The sequence below is a fragment of the Lactuca sativa genome, chromosome 3 (assembly GCF_002870075.4).
Source record: "Lactuca sativa cultivar Salinas chromosome 3, Lsat_Salinas_v11, whole genome shotgun sequence".
Taxonomy (NCBI): Eukaryota; Viridiplantae; Streptophyta; class Magnoliopsida; order Asterales; family Asteraceae; genus Lactuca; species Lactuca sativa.
Window position 1 is genome coordinate 132,812,275 of NC_056625.2, and position 6,000 is coordinate 132,818,274.

Genomic DNA, 6,000 nt, shown 5'->3' on the forward strand with positions numbered 1-6,000 from the left:
TGTGGGAGTTCCCATGGCAGATAAGACCACGTGGGGGTACCCGTGGCGTTGGGTGTAAGACCCAGGAGGGGTTCCAGGGCTTCCTTATATGTTGTATGCACGGCTTATGTGATATGTGTAGCTTATAACTACTTTGATATGTGTTATGTGGTTTGTGTGTGGGATATGCTCTAGGGGACTCACTAAGCATTAGCTTACAGTTTGTGGATTTTTTTCAAGTACATCTAAGCCCAAGGGCATGGGCAAGGCTTGATTGCGCAACGTGAACTCTCTCACCGACATTTTATGGAAGATTGATGTTTTTCTTAAATAAAGTTGTAATGAATGTGGATTTGAAAACAATTGTTTTGGGATTTCATGGTTTGATTAGTTAAAATTGAAAATTTTCTTTTGAAAATTTGGGTTGTTACATTTTGATTAAGAAGGTGTGTTGTGGGCTTCCCCAACCTCCATACTACCTATGAGGAATCTTGGCATATCATGCTTCATGATTGCTATAACCAATTTGGGATGAATGATAAGCTTCATATTGAATCCTAATGATAAATACACAAATGTTCATGGTATTAAATTGCCTTGGTTTACCAACTCTCTCTAATATTTGAGCATCTCACCATCTTGCTTAATTGCAAGCTTTTTAGTTATTCAAGTCTTTTAGTTTTCAAGCAATCACAACACCCCCCCCCCTTTAGTTTAATTGTAGTTAATTGGTTTTATTACACTAGTTATATTGGATTTCATTGGTGAATATATACAACCATTTCCCCAAGGATCAATACCCCTTTTTACCATTATTTTATGTTTTATTTGCAAACAAATGGTGTAATTTTCTTGGTGGGCTTGACATCCCACCAAGTTTTGGCGTCGTTGCCAGGGAAATTGGTTATTCTTATTTGATTGTTTATGCCTTGGTTTACAAGAACCAGTGAACTACTCTACAATCCAGAGATTGAAAAAGAAGTAAAATGATTGAAAAAGTTAGCCAAACAAGCTAAACAACAACTCGTTCAGGCTTCTTCCTCTTCTCCACTAATCAACATATAAGATCAAGTTCATAGTTCAAGTGATACCGACACCGAACTGAGTTCTCCAATTGTTGGTCATTTCTTTGAAAACATTCTGTTCAAAAAATACATAGCCATGATATACACTCCACCTCGCAATCCCAACCCAAACCCCAACAATCAAGATGCCAATACCTCACCCCAACAACCAAGACAACAACAACACTACGAACCTCTCATAGATATGCCACCTTGGAAATAACCACTTCCTCACCCAAATCAACCCAATTATCAACAACCACAAGCACAAAACCAAAACTTTCATCAAAACAACCAACATCAAAACAATTCTCTTCAAGTTCAACAACAACAAGCACATCAACCGAATCAATCTAATTACCCACAACCTCTAATGTACCAACACCCAATGTACCCACAACAACAACCTCCTTACAACCAATATCCTCACTACCAACATTATCCACCACCAATGTACAATCACCAACAATACCTATACCCACCTTACCAACAATCTCTCAATTACATGCAACAATATCCCAATAACCCTAATCCATCCAACCCCCTCAAGATTTGACACTTAGACAAATGATGGAGACAGATGTTACTCATAGACCTCTTGGTATTGTTTATCCCGCAAAACGGCGAGGGATTGAATTGATGTCAAGTTTCATACATAAACTTACCAAGTTCCATGGGTTAGATATAGAAGATCCTCACATGTATTGAAGACCTTTCATATGATATGTGTTAGCTTGTTACCCGAACATGTGACCTTGGATGATTTCAAGTTAACCGCCTTCCCGTTCACCTTGGAAGATAAAGCTAGAGAGTCGTTATTCAACTTAACACCGGGATCTATTCACACATGAGAAGAGTTACTTAAAGCCTTCAATAGCAAGTTCTATCCCACCTCCCGAATATCAAGTCAAAGAAGTGACATTTTGGGGATTTGTCAAGGGGAGAATGAGACTTTTCATGATTTTTGGGAGCGATTCAAAAACTTTTGTACAAGTTGTCCTCAACACAACATACCCGAACAACTAATTCTTCAACAATTTTACGAGGGTATGAATGAGAAAGATTGAAGGATGATTGATGCTTCAAGTGGTGGTGACATCTTCAACGAGACACTCAAAAGATAAGATTACTTTTTGGTACCAGTTCTCAAAATCAAAGAAATTTTGGGACTCGAAGTGAAATGAAGAGAAATTCCCCACAAAGTGGTTGGTGAAGTTAGCAACACCCAACACTTGAAATCAAAGCTCTTGGATTTGACTAATGTGTTAAGTTAAATGGCGGTGGGAAGTGGTCAGCAATTGATGGCGTTTGGTATTTGTGCAATGACGGGGCATTATACGGATAAGTGTCCCTCACTTGGTAGTGAACCAGAGGATGTTAATGCAATAGGTGGATATCAAGGTCAACCAAGACCCATGGGATTTCAAAACACATACAACCAAAATTGGAGGAATAACCCAAACAACCTAGCTATGTATTCTAATTCACAGATAGAATCAGCCACGGTCTTCTATTGGGAATTTTTCCAAGTTACTGCTCCTCCATTAAGGGTAAACACCCAGCCAGATTGAGAATGGAAGTTGTCTCTATCTGTCTGAAAGTTGGTGTCACTATACCCAGTTACTTTCAAGTCATCACTGCCACCAAGTACAAGGACCCGATCCTTAGTTCTTCGCAGATACTTAATAATATTCTTGAATGCTATCCAATGAGCTCTACCCAGATTTCCCTAATACTAACTAACCATTTTCAAAGCAAAAGCCACATTAGGGAGAGTACATGTCATAACATAATGATCGATCCAATGGCGGAAGCATATGGAACTCGACTCATTTCTGCTATCTCTACATCAGTATTCGGACTCCAAGTCTTACTCAGTTTGGTATTACTCTGGATACGAAAATCTCATTTCTTGGAATTCTCCATGCTAAAATGCTTTAACACTTTATCCAAATATGTGCTTTGACTAAGTCTAATTATTCTTTTAATCCTATTTCTCAAAATCCTTATCCCTAGGATATAGGCAGCCTCTCCCAGATCCTTCATAGCAAAACACTTTCCAAGCCAAGACTTAACTTCTTGAAAAATTGGAATATCATTTCCTATAAGGATTATTCCATCAACATATAACACTAGGAAGGTTGCTATACTCCCACTAGCTTTGACATATACACAAGATTCATCTTCACTTCAAGAAAAGCCAAACTCTTTAACTTTATTGTCAAAGAAAAGATTCCATCTGCAAGAAGTTTGTTTGAATCCATATATTGATTTCCTAAGCTTACACACTCTATTGGGGTGCTTAGCATCCACAAAACCATGTGGCTGATTCATATAAACATCCTCAGCCAACTTCCCATTAAGAAAAGTGGTTTTGACATCCATCTGCCAAATTTCATAGTCATGAAAAATAGCTATGGCTAGCATTATCCTAATAGATTTAATATTAGCTTCTAGTGAGAAGGTCTTATCATAGTTTACCCCTGGGGTTTGAGTAAAGCCTTTCGCAACTAGTCGAGCCTTGAAAGTTTGCACCGTTCAATGCATGTCGGTCTTCTTCTTGAAGATCCATTTGCACCCAACTATCTTACGACATGGTATATTTTCAACCAAATTCCAAACTTGGTTGTCATACATGGACTTGATCTCGCTGTCCATTGCCTTTTTCTACTTGGCAGACTTAGGGCCCGCCATAGCTTCCTTGTAGTTAGAAGGTTCATCCAAATTTACCAGTGTACTATCACAAATAAATGTATCACCATATGTAGCAATATGGAAACCATAGAACTTAGGTGGCATTCTAACTCTACTGGAACGCCTAAAAGGTAATGACTCGTCAAGTGGTTCAACTAGAATTTCTTCCTCAGGTTGAGCCATATAATTTCTAGAGATTCCTTCATCATTTGACTCTTTAATTTCTTCAATATCAATTGTAATCCCACTGTCCTCCTTGCATATAATCTCTCTCTCGCGAAAGACTCCCCTTCGTGCTACAAAGACCATGTTGTCACTAGGTCCGTAGAACAAATATCCAAAGGACCTCTTTGGGTAGCTGATGAAAATACATCTCTCACTACGAGGTTCAAGCTTGCCGTGAGTCTATCGTCTAACGAAAGCTTGACAACCCCAAACCTTGATATGTGCCAACAAGGGAACCTTCCCTATCCACATCTCGTGAGGTGTTTTGGCAACCTTCTTTGTTGGGACAGTATTAAGAATGTGGGTGGCAGTCTCTAAGGCATACCCCCAGAATGAGAATGGAAGTGAAGCTCGAATCATCATGGAACAAACCATATCCAACAAGGTTCGATTACACCTCTCAGCCACACCATTAAGTTGTGGTGTCCTATGAGGTGTCACTTATGAAACTATTCCACATTCCTTGAGGTATTCGTGGAATTCGATACTAAGATACTCACCACCTTTATCATATCTGAGCATCTTGATCTTCCTGCCCAATTGATTCTCGACTTCTTGTTTGAACTCTTTGAAATTTTCAAAGGTTTCCGACGTATGATTGATTAAGTAGATATAGCCATATCTACTATAATCATCAGTAAAAGTCGCACAAAATCGATTTGCATCCATTGTGGTGGATCTGAATGGCCCACAGACATCTGTGTGTATGAGATCCAACAATCCTTCACCTCTTTCACAAGAACCAGTGAAAGGTAATTTTGTCATCTTTCCAAGTAAATAAGATTCACACGTATCATCTAACCTTAAGTCAAACGATTCCAACACTCCATCCTTTTGGAGTTGAGCGATGCGTTTCTTGTTCACATGTCCAAGACGACAATGCCACAAGCATGATTTGTCTAAACCATTAGATGAATCAATCTGTAAAACACTATTACCTAAATTGTCTACAACCATCACAGTTTCATAAAATCCATCACAAGGTAAAGCTTCAAAATAAAATACATCATTTTTAAAAGTAGAGATAGATCCATTCTCATTATTAAGAGAATATCTAAAACCTTGTCTATATAAACCATGAATTGAAATGATGTTTCTTGTCATCTCTGACGAATAGCAACAATTATTCAAATCTAAACACAACCCACTACTAAGAAGTAAGTTATAAACTCCAATATTGGTAACAGGTGACTCCTATTACCCATGATCAGGTTCATTCTCCCATGCTCCACATCCTCACTTTTTCTTAGCCCCTGCAAATCAGAACAAATGTGAAAACTACATCCTATATCAAGGAACCAAGAATGAGAATATAATGAGTTTTTAGATAAGATAGTTTAAATACATGTCGAGGTTGGCTTCACTTTGTCATCCTTTATGCCTTGCAAGTACTTAGGGCATCTTTTTTTCCACTGCCCTTTCTCATGGAAGTAAAAGCAAGTAGTCTCTTTAGGATCAGAGACGGGAAGAGTGTCAGAACTGGCTTTTGCTTTGGGTCCATTGCTTGAGGACCCAGCTTGGGAATTTCCCTTCCAATTTTGTTTACAAGCACCTTTTATTTTCTTCTCTTTTCTTTGCACTATGGCCAAGACAGGAGCAACAGCTGTAGTGGAGGCAATACCATTTCCCATCATACCTGCTTTAGCAGTTCGCAGGAAGTTCTGAAGTTGAGCCAATGTGGTCTCTTGGTTGTTCAAATGATAAGTTAGGATAAACTGATCATAACAATTGGGAAATGAGTGCAAGACTATATCAATAGCCAATTCCTCATCAAAGTTCACATTTAGCTTTAGCAAGCTTTCACGTATCTTTGCATTCTTTGCAAGTGGCTACTGACGGACTCTCCGTCTTTCATCTTTCTAGTGATGAGGGACTTTACTACCTCATACTTCTCTGGACTAGCTCGTTGGTGGTACTTTTCCACCAAGTCCTTGTTTATCTCGTATCGCGAGTAATCCTCATAGAACCTTTAGAGCTCATGAGTCATAGTAGCCACCATGATGCATGCCACTTTGGTTGCATCATTGTAGTGCTTTCT